The sequence below is a fragment of the Protopterus annectens genome, chromosome 1.part1 (genome assembly GCF_019279795.1).
Source record: "Protopterus annectens isolate FY-2018-M chromosome 1.part1, PAN1.0, whole genome shotgun sequence".
NCBI lineage: Eukaryota > Metazoa > Chordata > Ceratodontiformes > Protopteridae > Protopterus > Protopterus annectens.
Window position 1 is genome coordinate 305,684,122 of NC_056726.1, and position 16,835 is coordinate 305,700,956.

Below are 16,835 nucleotides of genomic sequence, written 5' to 3' on the forward strand. Positions count from 1 at the left end.
TTTTACTTACCTTACAGTACTGTACACATTGCCAGAAGCACACAAAATGTCTGCCATATTAATTTAGATACTTTACATAAAAATGTAAAGAGATATAGTCAAATTTAGAAACACCACAACACCACTTTCTACACTACTATTGGTTTTCTGAGAGTTGGCACTTTAAGTTACACTAATATTTTTTATCACAAGCAAGTCACAGGTGAAGGGAAACACCCATCAAGTCTATGGCTTAAAATTCAGTATTTTGAAATTCAGCATTGTAAGCTTTCAGTATAATGAGACTCAGTCAAATGAAATTCAGTATTTTGAGTTTTCAGTCATGTGAAGTAGACCTGACTGCCACATAGTTTGTGACATGTGGTAACATGATAGTGCATAGGTAGATTTGTTTTTCTGCATTTCACCATGGTTGGTATGCATCCCCATTGTGTTTTTCTGCTTTCTATTGCCCATGTTGTGCAATGTGCTGTGTAACTTACCTGTCCTTACTGTTTTTTTCCAACCTTTGTCTGGCTTGTGTTTTGGTATTTGTTCTCTGGGTATACCTGCTGTGGTTATCTTCACCTCCTCTAGCCCTATGTTTATCTTTCCTTCCATTTTTTAAAAAAACAGAAAAATGGGGCCTATTCCTACAAATAAAGAACTGCCCATGCTCACCTGACTTTCTCTCTGATTTTCCTATTCCAATATGGGCAGTCTATTCCAGAGTCTGGGGAGTCTCTGGGTCAGGAACCTATCCCTCCAGCATGTTTTGTTCATTGTGATGACAAGGTTTAGATCCCTGGAGCATGTGGCTCTGAGGGATTGGGATTTCTTTAAGTGTGGCATGTCCAAAAGCTCAGGGTTTGACATGGCCTTGTATGTTAAGCAGAGATCGCCTCTGAGTAGACGATATGCCACAGAGTATAGCTAGAGTTTTTTAGATGGTCAGCATATGGCATATGCTTTAGGCCTGTGATTCTTTTAGTGAGGTATTTCTGTGGCCTTTCCAGCTGTTGCAGATGTCTTGTGAGGTACATACCAAACAGGGCATTATACTCTATAATGGGTCTAATGAGGGATGAGTACACTGGGACAATGACCTCCTTTTTTCTGGATGAAAAGCCCTTAGTGATGAGGTGTGCCACATAGAAGGATTTCCTGACTGTTGTGGCAATGTGGTTATCGAAAGTGAGACCACTGTCCCCCTGTGTCCCTAAGTCTCTCATCACACTTTCAATGTTTAGCGTCCTGCCACCTATGTGGTAATTCATTGGTACATGTTTTTTTCCAAAGGGGATAACTATACATTTCTTGGCATTAAGCTTGAGCCCATGGCTCTGGCACCTGGCATCTGTTTCTGTAAGGCCTTTTTGTAGATTATCCACATCATTTGGGGATTCAATAATGGCTCCAAGTTTGCAGTCATCTGCAAACTTTGTTAGGAAATTTATGGATTCTGTCAGAATCTGTAAGTCATAGCCAATATTTTTTAGTGCTACATGTATTATGTAGATATCCATAGCTGTCTTTGAGTTCACTGCAGTGAGTTATGTGAATATATATGTATTGCAAATAGCCTTGCAGCTTGGAAGCACATATTATACATTAGTGGATGGCATAAAAGGAAAAATCTGTGGTTATCTGAGATGTTTCTGTGTGTAGTCCTGCAATTTTCTGTTATGAATGCCATGCAGTTTACATTGGGATGCTTCGTATATGTTTTTTTTTTTGGTTGTGACATTCTGTAATTGTTTGTAACCTTATCATACAGATTTTGTTATATTTCTAAACAACTTTTGGGATTCTTTATTTGTGATCATCCTTCCTTTTGTTTGATAATGTACAATGTTATTGGACAACCATTTCTTATAATTATGGATTACGTGCGCATTTCTATAGTGTGCTGTTGAAACTGCGGTACTCCAATGTGTGCTGAGGTATTTTGAGTTTCATATCATACATTAGCATATTACAATGTTGTAAACCTTGGTTCAAGATGATTGTCACTGTGGAAGTGACACCCTGAACCCATGTGCAAAATGGGAAAAGGGGTTGAAGATGGATGGATGTATGGATCAGCAAGTTTTACACTGATATTGGTATACTGCAGCAGATTCGGCAAACTCTACAGAATCCGACCCAATGTCAGTTTTTGAAATGTAAAAGCAAGGAAGAAATATTAACTCTTTATTAAGTAACTCATTTTCATCTTCATTTAAATTGATAAAAGAAATATCTGTTACCAAATTATTACCATGAATGCCACATTTAACATTTTCTCCTTCAAAATTGATCGAAACTCTGTTTATAATAGTGATTTATTCTTCTGCCTTTCCTTCTTTTCTCCGTGGAAATTCATATTTATTTTTGTCGGTCTTTTTATGTATTTCTTGCATTTCTACTCCCAGAGTTCAACATCTATGTGTTTTAATTACTTCATTGCATTTCAACAACAATGCTTTGGAAGTCCATTGTTCTGAAAAGTTTTGAACAACCAAATAAGGAAAATTAACTTTCTGATGTGGATATTTGTCTCTCATAATGTCAAACAAAAGCTTTGGCAAAAGAGTCAGGAGCCATATTGGTGCAATAATAAAGACATTCAGATTGTCTTCAGTGATGGCTTGTTTCATTCATTGCCTTATACATTTCAAGAATGTACAGCAAATTGGTTATTATCAGAGATCTGATCATAAGTGAGTAACTATAACTGACAGTGTGTGTGTACTACATGGAAACAACAGGTAACGCAGGGGGAATAAGAGACCAAATATCACAGGTAGTTGAGTTTCCAACAAGTGAAAGGTCAATTATTTCCCATAATGCCAACCTGGAAAGTATTACTGCATTTAGAAAAAGGACCACTTTTTAATGAAATAATCCATGGGTAAGAATTTTTATTGATGTGCTATTTAAAATTCTAGACATTTTTCACATACTGTAAATGTAGCCCTTTGTTAACTAATATCTTCTTCTATATTGTTTTATTTGCAGACTACAGTTGTTATGTAATAATATTTTTTATAATTAGTGACTGTTAGCTATCGCCCAAATTCACCTAGGTGTCATCAAACATAATAATGATGCTGGGAAATCTCTCTTCAGCTACTCTATTTCTAAAGCTTGGACTACCCTACCTAGCCACCTGACTTCCATTAGCTCCACCACACAATTTAAAAAGCTCCCCAAAGCACACTATATGAATACCTGGTTCTGCTCATGTGATTCGCCAGGATAAGCACTTACTTAACAACCTATTCTCCATCTTAATCCAATATGCCTTATAATGTTCTTCTTCGTCTATAGAACTAACCCACCTGTGTTCTTGTTTTGATCCACAATTCTAGATTTTGTTTTGCCCTTGTATTTATCCAGAATTCTTGCTTTTTATTTTGTCCCACTAAACATTATGGTCACTAATCAATTCTGTTTTACTTTACCATCTCATAGTGCTTACTATTCAGTTATGCTATATCACCCCCTACTACTTAGTAACAACTTGACTAGCCACAGCATTTCTGCAGTTACGCTGTTTCACCCCTTTTACCTACTAATGTTCCTGACTAGCTTCAGCATCCCACACCACTACAACGAGTGTAGCATATTATGTACTCATTTATACTATTGTGTTGAGTGATGAATCTTCTAAGTATGATTCTATAGTAATATCATCAACATTGTTGTAGGAAATGTATATTATTCTTACTATGTGCTATAGGAAAGTATGTGCTAAGGTTTCTCGTCTTGTTTGCTATGTGTTATCTTAGGACATTTACTGTGTTATAACTTGATATCCACAGTCTAAATGTTGATGATTTCTTACTGTTTGATGTATGTATTTTATGTACTTTATCCAGAGCTTTTCTCCCCGGGCCTCTGCTGAAAATGGACCTGTGTCCAGTCGGACTTTCCCAGTAAACAAATGTAAAATAAATAAAATAAATAATTATTGTAATGTTTTAGCTTTTTTCTGTGTTTGTGCACATGTGCAAATGTGTGTGTGTGTGTGTGTGTGTGTGTGTGTGTGTGTGTGTGTGTGTGTGTGTGTGTGTGTGTGTGTGTGTGTGTGTGTGTGTGTGTGTGTGTGTGTGTGTCTGTGTGTGTATGCTTCAGGCTTTCTTCAGTACATGTCACAAATGGTAAAAATATGTAACATATAGTGGTAGGGCTATGCTCCCCTGCAATCCCGTCAAAACCTGAGAAGAATTTGCAACATATAGCATGTGGGCTGCACGTGCACCTCCTTGCTTCACCCCCAAATCCAAGGTAAAGATGAAAAACATGCTATACAGCATGCAGGCATGGTCACAGAAAGGATCAAATAATTTTCTGCATGAATAGTATTAAAAAAAGAAAAATGCAAGAAAAATCTTGAGTGTGCCTTGCCTTTATGCAATCCCTTAGCATTTGGATAAGTTAATGTGGAGGATCAATGTCAGGTTAATTTTTGATACTCTGCCTGAAAACCTACCAAATTACATCTTTAGTTTCCAAGAGTCTGAGACCAATGCCTAGAATACAGTCATTACACATGCATAAGTGAGCATAGGGTGGAAGCCCATCACAATAAGGATAAGATGAATGTTGACCCTAGGACTGCTGCTGATTGGAAGGCCATCACAATAAGGATAAAATGAATGTTGAACCTAGGAGTGCTGCTGATTGGAATTGGAAGGTCATCACAATAAGGATAAGATGAATGCCGACCCTAGGACTGCTGCTGATTGGAAGGCCATCACAATAAGGATAAGATGAATGCCGACCCTAGGACTGCTGCTGATTGGAAGGCCATCACAATAAGGATAAGATGAATGTCAACCCTAGGACTGCTGCTGATTGATAATCTAAGTTTTTGTTTAATGGTTAGATAGATGCTATACTGAAACTATTTTTACTTGTTTACTGTGATACCACTTATATGCTTCATTTTAGTAATGAAAGTTGTATGTTACAATATCAGATTAATACCTGGTTTAATTAGGTGATGACCAATTTTCAAACTATAACTATACTATATAATTATATACATAACAGTATTCAGAAATTGCATAAAACATTCTAAGATTTTTATTTTCAGAGTATACCCTGTTTGTAAATATGAAACTTCACAGGTTGTATCTTTGTAATTTTTTGGGGACATTGTAGTTTAAACAATTAATATATAATCAATCATTATTAGTATTCAATACACAAGTCCTAAAGCATGCCTGTATTATTTAATGCATATTCAGTTACAGTCCAACATACTGCTTGAGTGGTGGCTACATTCCATATAAAGTTAACACAGTGAACTTTGGGGAGGATTATTAATAGAAGGGGTAGATAGGATTTGCTACTTTATGTCATGGGAAGTTGTAAGAATTTATTATCATACATAGTTGGTTTTCTCTATCATTTCAGCGTTTGTGATATTTGGGTGATTATATCAGATTGTATACATTTTTTTTTTCATCTTGAATGGACAACTTTGACATTCTTGGTATTGTTTCTTTCACTGATACCTTGTAGCTAGTTTAGTTACTGCTGTCACTAGCAATAGCAAAAACGGTGCCTGTTTTTTTATTTTCTGAATTGAATTTTTGGTGTTATTTGCCATGAATTAGAGTAATTATTTTTCAGCAGGCTCATAAGAAGATCAAAAGTCTGTAATGGAATGTTTGTTCTCCATTCATGTTCAGTCATGAAATTTGCCAGTTTTCTAAAGTTTTATGACACATGAGAGTTTCAGGAGCTATTTCTTTGGCAGCAACGATTTTTTTGTAACAGCTTGAGTTTGTTAAATATTTTAAGCTGTGAGTTGCTTTATATTGTGCTTTATAACTGGCTTCTATTTGTGTGGAAGCATGATGGATTCTTAGTGTTGTTGATTTTAGTTGTTTTGCAATGTGCTTCACATTTGACTGCTATCTTTGTGGCAGCATGAAGTTTGTTTAGTGTTGTTAGTGAGATTTGTACAGAAGATCCTTGCTCAAGCAAGTTTGATATAGTTTGGTGCTTACATTTCAGTGATATGATTAAATTTGTACACACCATAAAATGTTCTCCAAGTGCACACATATTGTACATGTTCCATACATTTCTTTGTGATCTTTACAGGTGATAAGAACAGCAAATATGTAGAATGTATTAATAATGTCATATTGTTTTGATAGGAGTGGTAACCTGTTCTTGGAAATTCCTACAGTTAGAGTTGGCTTTAAATTATCAAGAAGAATGAAAATAAATATTCGAATTGAAACCCAATTCTTTCTCCTTACTGCCATACTGTTTAATTTGCATTTCTGATATCTCCATCCAGTAATAGCCATATACTCTAGATAGACCTCCCTAAATTCCTGTAATCCTGCATTTCAAAAGAAAGTGTACCCTTTAAATGAGAGATGTTAAATACAGCTATATGTTGGTTTCTCACTCAAGTCCTGATCTGGGAAATAACTTGCTGGCAGGTCAGTCTCTGCATCTATATCCTTGGATGGCGAGAGGTATAGGATTTGTAAATATATATACTATGACAGCAAAGTGCTGTATACAAGCATTTTACAAAGAATGCAGTTTTCAAATTAAAACATTTGGATTAATTTATTTTGGATCAGTGTATAAAACTGATTGTTGTACATTTGAAATGGAGTACATATGGAACAATTCATAATAATCTTTTTTTAAAAAAAATGTTATTAATTTAATATATATATATATATATATATATATATATATACATATATATATATATATATATATATATATATATATATATATATACGGGTCCCCTTCAAAGCATCTAAAACCCATAACATCTAATTTCATAACACTGAGACCAGAACATCTAAAACCCATAACATTAAATTTCATAACATCTAACAGTACAAATCACATGAAAATAACATCCCCTCCACATATAATGACATATAACGACACCGAACTACCAAACACACTTTTTACTATGTTTTTGCAGGGGGGGCTTGATACAGTGGGGTTACGAAATTAACCTTTTTCCACTGTAGTGTGATCTTGGAGTTGGTATATTTAATTTACGAGGGATGTGGGGGGGGGGGTGGAGCAGAAACATAGTAAAAAGTGTGTTTGGTAGTTTGGTGTCATTATATTTTCTTGTCATTTGTAGTGTTAGATGTTATGAAATTCAATGTTATGGGTTTTAGATGTTCTGGTCTCAATGTTATGAAATTCGATGTTATGGGTTTTAGATGTTTTGGGTTTTAGATGTTCTGGTCTCAACATTATGAAATTAGATGTCATGGGTTTTAGATGTTTCAAAGTAGACCTATATATATATATATATATATATATATATATATATATATATATATATTTATATATAGATATATATATAGATATATACATATACAAATGCAGAAAGGAAGAAATTCAGCATCAGATAACGTTCTTCCTAATCTGAAAAAAAATACTTTTTGCAATGTGTCCATGACTTCTGTGAAACCACTGACATGACATCATCACCATACATGATCAGATGGTGCAATGCTAATGACTGAATTTAGTTTGTTGTTAGGGGATATCTTCAGTGAGATTTATGAATTCCAAACTGAAGCTTGGGAAAGTGCAAGTGGTGCCAGTTCTAGGTCAGTAGGTGCTAGGTGGGAATCAATATTACAGTGAAAAACTTAATGTTTGGAAATGAACTCCCTAAAGAACTGACAGAGTGTTTACAAAAGATACTAGCCATGTGTATGTATGTTTGTATGTTTGTGCGTGTGTTTATGTGTACACAGAAACTTATACACACATATTGTGTGTTTGTGTGAATGTATCTGTACAGTAAATTACACATACAGTAGAAAAAAATATGTATAACATAAATATAATGACTGTGTGCTTGAATGTATATATGGGTATATAGGGATATCTAAATATCTATATATTTATATATATGAGTCCCCTTCACAATATCAAAATTTCAAAACATCGAATCACTGGTCTGTGAAGAAATATTCAACCTTGTCAATGGAGAGCTGCATACAGTGTGGAATGAGAACTTTACCTTTACTTAGATTTTATATTTATGAATCTTATTTTACTGAAAGCTAACACTATAAAACCAAACGTAGGTGGGGGCTACACCCCCACACCCCCTAACTATATATACTAACTCCAAGATCGCACTACAGTGGAGAAAGGGTATATACGTTTTATTTGCCCAACAGTACTTATAAATGTGATTCAGTGAAATGAGTTTTCAGTGATTTGAGCTTTCAGCAATTTGGTGTGAGTGTTTTGAAATTCAGTGAAATGAGTTTTCAATGAATCAAAGTAGACCTATATATATATATATATATATATATATGAGTGTGATCCCGGAGTTGGTATATTTAGTTTGGGGGGGAGGGAGTAGAAGCCCTCTATATAGGGGGGTGTGGAGTATCAATCCCCATGGGTGGGTTTAACTTGGAACAACAAATACAGACAATACAAAAACTGAAGGTACTGAAGACACCAGTGATAGCCAGCAAGAAGTTTAAAAATGTATTAGTAATGAGCCAACAAGTTTGTTGTTCTGGGTTTGTGTTTTGCATTTGGGCTTAATTTGGTTCAGTTTTTATTTTGCATTCTGGTATGGTCAAGTGGTTAGTTAGATGGCATTTTCAGTCAGTGATCCAACTGTTCATTTAAATGCAGTTTCAGAGATGTTGTTTCAGTGTTAAGAAAGTCAGGTAAGTGTGATTTTGATCATTAGAAGTAGACCCATATATATATACATATATATATATATATATATATATATATATATATATATATATATATATATATATATCAGAAATATTCAAATACACAATACTTTAAATCACAAAAATTCAAATCAAAATGTCTTAAAATGGCCTTTCAGGGCAGTTAGCCAAGTATTCACCTATGAACCTATAAAAACACTTTTCTACAGGGAAGCAAGCCCCCCTGCACCCACACGCTTCCTGCTAATTATATATATTGGCTCCAAGATCACATTACAGAGGGAAGAAGGCAGATTCCACGGTCAGGAATGTACCATGATCCTGTGTGCCTAAACATTTGAAAAGTTCATTTTCAGTATCTGCAGCTGACAATTCAAATGCCCAACTCTTGAGAGTTTGAACATTTGAATGGAATCCTTATAAGCATGCACATGAGCACACACAAGCACAATATCTATATCTATCTATCTATCCATCTATCTATCTATATATCTATCAAGATACCTATATGTACGTATGTGTGTGTGTGTGTGTGTGTGTGTGTGTGTGTGTGTGTGTGTGTGTGTGTGTGTGTGTGTGTGGTGTGTGTGTCTGTGTATGTCTCTGTGTAAAATTTGTATGTGTGTTTTCTCATGTGTCTGTACTGCAAACTAGCCTTAACAAAGACAATCGTAAGCATATAAAAAATGTAAAAATGTTTATTTGTCAACATGCACTTTATGTATGGGGGAACAAATTTTATGTCTTGTTAAGAGCAGTTAATATTTTCAGTTTCTAACCTGCCTAAGAGCTATCGGTCAATCTTTTATTACAGTAAGTTTTTGATGTTTATCTCTCTCTGTATCTCAAGTTCCACCCTTTGTTATTTTCATTTTTTCCTATAATATATGTATTGTGACTGGCATGGCTAAAATCTGAGCACAAGGACACAGATTGCTAATGCACTGATGGACAGTAGTGCTATACTACATTTGTAAAGCAACTTGTTATGATGTAGACATTCGGATCGATTACAATTATTGATCTCAGTCATGAAAACTACCATCTCCCACAAAGTCATCTGCAGCAGGCACTGAAAACAATAATAACAAAAGGAAAAGGCGTCACAATCATTTCTTGAGCTGAGAACTGTCTTTTTTTCCACACAGTAGGCCCTGACAAAAAGAATCAGTCATTGATCCTTTTCAGGCACAAACAATTATCTTTCCTGGCTGGTGATAAAACAGGCAGTCTGAGTCTGAGAAAACTGAAGAAAATAACCAGTCCTTAATTAATGTCTACATGTGTCCATTATTTCTGTGATGAGGTTTTCTGTACGTAAGCCCACCTCTCTTAATGGTGATGCCCCTCAGCATTTAACACAAGAGACAGGTGCCACTCCACCTGTAAATGTCTTTTTTTACATGTTGTGACTTCTTTAGACACAAGATCGTACCTTCCTACTACTGTTGTCCATCTGCTCTGCCCCACATAGAGATCTTGTCCACTGGAACATACTTGAGGAGTGGAACCTTGCATTTACTTTTTTCTTCTTACAATAGTAACACATTTCAGAAGTTTTGAGGGTAGATTTGAGGATAGTTGATGGATGCATGCATGCTAGAGTACAAATATGCAAATAATAAGACAAAAATGTAGCATGGTTATTTCTCCGATAACACTGTACCTTACATATGCTTTGAAATGTAAGGAGCTGCAAAGATGAAGGCATCTTGCTACATTCATATCTAGTACCTTCAATCTGTTCTTTTTAGTTAGTTATAGCTGGCATAAAGGCAGAAAATAAAAAAATGCTCGGTCTATCATATATATGTGCATTTATTGTCAGTTGTAACTTCTACAAAATCTGGACAAATGACAACACACTCCCAGAAATAGATGAGCTTGTATATCAGTTTGAAGGTTTACAGGCAAAGGCAATGACCACTACACTAAAGAAGTGCATTTTTAGTTAGGAGGTAAACCTATGCTCTCCATATATCAGTTCCAGCTGCTGTACCATTAGCCTATTAAAACAGGTGAGCACAGGCCAAGGAAATGGAGCATCATCTCCCTCCCTCTCTCTCTCTTCCATACAAACATGCTAGAGACAGATAGATGAGAACAGAGAAAGCATATCAGTATATCACTCCTCGTAATCTGTCCTTTCCCGTATTTGTCAGAAGGCTGTATTGTGCTGAAGGAAGGACAGTGCTTTTGTATCCGGACAGGGGTAATGTGTTGGTGTACTTCCTTCATTCAAATTTGTCTGTCTGTAAGTAAGATGTGCAGGTCTTCCCAACAGGCAGGAGAAATGGACAGACAAGGAGGGATATCTGGTCCTGGTCTACCAACATAATATCTGTCTCTATCTTCTAGCTAAAGAAACAGACTTCAAAAAAAAAAAAACATTCTTTAGCAAGGACATCATCTCTATAAATAAGTCAGTATCTGTGATTCCATATCAGATAGGAATCAATATTTTGTTAGATTGTGTCATGATCTGCACAGATTACAAAAATTAGCATACGAGGAAGTCTGGCAGTTTAGCTGAGAGAGTTAAGGCTGATAACATGCTTCATCCTTTAGACCTGTGGTTGATTCCTTCGATTCTTACATGCAAACTGGAGTTCTGAACAAGTCAATTAACCAGACAGTGATCCCAGTTCATTCTAAAAACTGACACTTAGCTTACCCAATTAACAAATAAAGAAAATTAATACTTTCTGCTTTATCTTTTGGACTGAAACTTCTCAGACTATGGGAAAGGATCCATATTCTCCCATATGGAGCAGATATTCCAACCACTCAGCTACGTACAAGTTACTCACAGGTCATAATAACCTGGAGTAAAATCAGCGCCTGAAAGATCTGACAAAAGAAAAATCTCAGTGAGCACCCATTCATCATGTACAACATTAGTAATTTTCTTAATTCCCTTTGTATCACTGCAGGCCAGGTTGAAATGGGAGTTGTGATGCATAATAATCTGTCTGTTTAAAGATCATGTCTAAAGGTATGAAACAACCTATGTATTTATTTATTTATTTATTTATTTGGCTTAAAAAAGTGATCACATGCATCTTAAGCAAGTAACAGAGGTAGTTTTGCATAATTTTCTAAATAAACTTATTTTAAAAATTTCTTACAAATGTGGAAGCCTAAAAGCAGACAGCCATATTTACAGCATTAAAACTTATGGGCAGGCAGGAGGCATTTACATCACTTTGGATGTTCACCTGTAATTATGTTGCGTTAGCATGGGTAAGTAATTGTGTATGAGTTATGCAATTGCCAAACTCTTCATAGGTTCATGAGTGTTTACTAGGCTAATGACCACAAGGGCTTTTTTAAGCCTAGCCATGCATCCCAAATCTTTGACAAGTTCTGGCACCCTTGATAAGTGTAAGCAGGGGCTTATGAGATGAAAGATTTAAAAGGAGGGGCCTGTGAACCCTTTACTGGCTGCCTGTGTCCATTAGAGACATAGATGCCAAACCAGGGATGAATCTCTTGATCCCCATCCAATTATCCAAGTTATACTGTTCCACTTGAATTGGGTTAGGGAGGAGGTCTGCTTCACATGGATGGGGAGTCCGTTCCAGAAAAGAGGTAATCTCTGGGATACATACCTGTCTCTCCAGCAGGTCCTATTTATACCACAGGCAAGGTTTAAGTCTTTAGAATGGGTAATTCTGGTGCTGTTTGTTTTTCAGATATGCCGGAGGTCCATCAAAGTAAAGTCTGGCAAAGTCTTATATGTTAGGCATAGACCTTCCCTCAACAGCCTGTAGGAGACAGAATAAAGGGATAGGGCATTGAGGCAATCTGTTTAGAACATGCTACTTATACTCTGTATTCTTTTAGTGAGGAACAATTATTGAATATGCCTTGTTTGGTACATACAAATGGGGGCATTGTACTCAATGACAGGTTTGATGAATGCCAAATACAGTGAAATAATGCCTTCCTTGGACCTAGATGCCATACCTTTCTTTATAAGTTGCACAGCATAGAATGATTTCCTCACTACTGTCAACATGTGATAGTTAAAGGCCAGATTACTATGTGTCTCCCCAAGTCACTGACTTTTTTTTATTTTATTGCTTCTTGTTATATGTTGCTTTGTTCTGTTTTCGTGCATGAGCTTGGAGGAATGAAATTTTGATCAGCTGTAACTTGTGTATAGTTGAATGACAATAAAGTTACTTTTGACTTTGCCTTTGACTGGGCCAGCTCTTAGGAGTGTGTTATCAATATGATAGTTACCAGGGATGGATGACTTCCCAAAGGATGCTATTATGCATTTATTGCCATTTAGCTTTAGTCCATGGTTCTGACACTAGTTGTTTGTCTGTGCCAGCCCTTCCTGGAGAACATTTGTGTTGGTGGGGGGTCAGTGACAGCTCCTAATTTGCAATCATCTGAGGGACTCCACTTGTGACTGGCCTCTTTGTAGAGGTAGACTCCCCATTTCTAACTTCCTTGGTACTGTCTGTGAGCCAGCTGGCTATCCACTGTCTGACATAAGGGTTTGTACCTAACCTCTTGTGTTTGTCAACAATGCCCAAGTGGGGTAGTCTGTCAAATGCCTTGGCCAGGTCAAGGTAAGAATTGTGAACCATTTTACTCTCATCCATTGCTTTGATGACCTTCTCAAAGAAGTCCACCAGGTTAAGTAGGCATGACTTGTCCTTGACAAAACAAAATTGAGTTGGATCCATTGCCTGTATGTTGTGATTCTACCAGGTTGGCTTGTTTTTTGAGTTAGTTCTGTACCTCTTCCTGGTGGATACAGCTGCCTCAATGTAGCTATTAACATGCTTGAATAAGGTTTCTGGGAACGGTTTTGCACAGGCTGTAATGTCTTCAGGGTTTATGGGGGCTTGAAATTTTGCCAGGTTATCACATAATAGTAGGGAGTTAGCCTTAGAGTAGTTCCTGAATACTCCAGCATTATTTTTTACTTCAAAGGAGACAATTTTGTGGTCTGACTTTACCAGAGAAGACATTACACTAGAGGAGTGTGCAGCACTCTCCCATATTAGTGAGGACCAGATCCAGTATGGTTGCACCCCTGGTCAGTGTATTGACAATCTGGTCCAGGATGTTTCTGTTTACAAAACTGAGGAATCTCTGTGCCTTTATGTTTGTTGTTGTATATGATTCCCAGTTAATAGTGAGGTAATTACAGTCACCCATGAATATGGTATTTGGTTGGATGATGAGTGTTTCCAATAAGTTTAAATACATGGTATGGGTTTCCTGGGTCATAGATAAGGACCTACAGCTTGCAAGGAAGTGGTATTGATTTTCCCTTTGGTGATTTGAACATTAAGAAGCTCAAGTGTACCATCCTGTTTGACAAGCCTTGATGTATATGTAAATTGAGACACCTCCACCTTTAGTCCCTGTCTGTGTAGTAGCTGGTATAAATGAGTGGAAGGCATTATAATCTTGCACTGTGGGTGTACTCTCTACAGCTTTAAACCATGTCTCAGTGATCACGCAGATGTCAACATTTTCTAGGGTAAAGAGAGCTCCTAGGGGATGGAGGTTTTTTTTTGTTTAGACTCCTACCATTGAACAGTTAACACCTTTAGATTTTCTTTGTTTTAATTTGCTATGTTGGAAGTACTTTCAGTTTAGCATTGCTGAAAAAGGCACTATGGGGAGAAGAATGTTTTAGCTAACATTTGAATGCCTAGAGGGGAGACGTTCAGACCATCCCTCACAAAGCAGTGTGGTCTGCTGGCCATCTCCTTCCATGCTGACAAATATTACACACCCTTAGAATGACACCAGAAACTAAGCTAATTATTAAAGTCAGTCATCTTTTTTTTCATATTGTGACATCATCCATGGAGAAGGTAAAATGCTCCTCAATGCTAGGCTCATACCAGCCTGGAATATGTTCTATGATATCTCTTCTCATGTAGTCTAGGGAGGTACTTTTTGGGTCATTTACACCCACATGGACTATGATTGAGTAATACTGGTACATGTGGTCTAATGACTTGAGTGCATGTGTAATGAGGCAGATCCTAGCCTCTGATAAACAACTGACTGTGACTTCCTCCTTACTCAGCCTGGTGAGAGGGAAATCAGTGTGTCTCACAATGGAGTCTCCAATGACCAGAATGTTGGATTGTGTGGTGGCTTGCCTTATGGGCTTAGAAGTAGAAGTTCTATGATATGTAGGTATAGCTGTTGATTTGGGTTTTGTTTTGAAAGAGTGCATTCAGGGCTGCTGAGAGTATTCATTATGGGTACTTTATGTAGGAGAGGTTTGGGGTTTATGAAGGCTACATTTAAGTGTCACAACATATGTGGATCTATGTGTCTACTTTGAATTCTGAGTGATGGGTGCAGCTTGTGTATTACTGACAATAGTGATGGGTGCAGCTTGTGTATTACTGACAATATTATTGAATTTAGGAGTGTTTTTTATGTGAGAGTTTTGCCTCTAGTGACAATGTGTAAATACATCTTTTGCATACCATATCAGTTAGTTTGAGAATTAACTGGTTATCAGTAAACATGAGGCAATTTCTACATTGCCTCAGAATGCCTATATCCATTTAATTGGTAAAGGAAATAGTGGGAAAGTTCATGTCCTGGCAATAGCCCCTTTTTTAATGATTAGACAGTTGGGGTGAGATTATAAAGTAATGTCAGTAGTATCCAGTTTGCAAATCTGGGGGCAGTGCTTCTCACTGCAAACTAGTTGCCCTGTATGCAGCTAGGTATTGGTGAAATTTCACTGCTGCTTTACATGAAAATGTACAACACAAGGCCTCTACATCCCTACAGGGCACTGCCAAACACTTGAGAGGAAACTAATAAGTAGGCCATGATGGTTTATGGATGAAGTATTTTAGCAGATATTATGACGTTAAAAGTGAATCAAGCAGTACTCACCAAATAGAAATAAATGTTTTGTCAAAAATAATGAAGAGAGGAAAATCACCTGAATGACTACTGCCTGGCTACTACTAGTGCTGGTCTGACCACAGCTCCACGCTGCTGGGATACAATGCTCCTTTGATTCTTCTCTCATCAGAAGAGAAACAATAGCACCAATCCCAAGAAGAGAAGCAGGCCACAGCCTATTTGCTGATCCACAATCTTGTTCCAGATGATAAAAGAGTCTGTAGTCTTTCTGTAGTCTTTTTCTGGTAGATGCCTTGAATAGCAACCAGACCAACCTAGAAGGTCAAATACAGACACTCACTGCCCAACTAGAAACAAACAGGACTATATGCACTCTCCTTCTCTCACCAGGAGCAAAATGTAAGCACAAATTCTAAGTTAGCACCTATGAAGCAGTTATTAGGCTTTCCAGTGGTCTGCAGTCTCAAGGAAATAATGCACCTATGCTCATTCTCTTACCAGGAGCAAAAACCATCAGTACTAATCCCACAATGACTACTGAGAGGTAGAATATAGGCTGTATAATAATTGGTGTTTCTGGAATAGATGTTGCAGATTTTAAAGGTAAGATGGAAAAATTGGTTAATATCCTAAGAGCTGTAGTTTGCATTAAGCAGTTAAATATGAAAGAGGGATTAACTTAAGCTGCAGAGCTACTAATTTTAAATGAACAAGACAGATGTTAAAGGGATGGGCACTTTGTATTCTGATTATATGGAATACAGTGGGATGGCCAATACATTTAAATAGTTGACAGACAGTGATTTCACAAAATGATAATTTTGTGCTTACTCACAACAGGCAATGAAAGAGGAAAGGAAAGGAGACATGTGGTCAAATTAACAAGAAGCAGGAAAATAGAAAGACAGTTGAGTTTAAAAACACAATAGCGCCAGGGTTGAAAGGTGGGGAAAAACTTAATTTCTGTGTGACTCACAATAAATACAGCTGTGGTCTCTTTCCTGGCTTAAATATGCAATTAAAAACAGAATACAAATAAAACACAAAGGAAAATAAATTGCAATATACAAAATAGAAGAAGGCAATTAAACAATACAAAATATAAGAAAATGCAAGAAAGCAAAAATAAACTAACATTCCCCTTACATAAAGTTGTGGCAGAGTCTGGGTGAGCTTTTCTAGTAAGCCTTGACATGTTTTATTTTCCCCTTAAACAGAAGGATTACTTCCTTACTCCACCCTCATTTCTCATGTAATTAACCTTACTTGACCTTT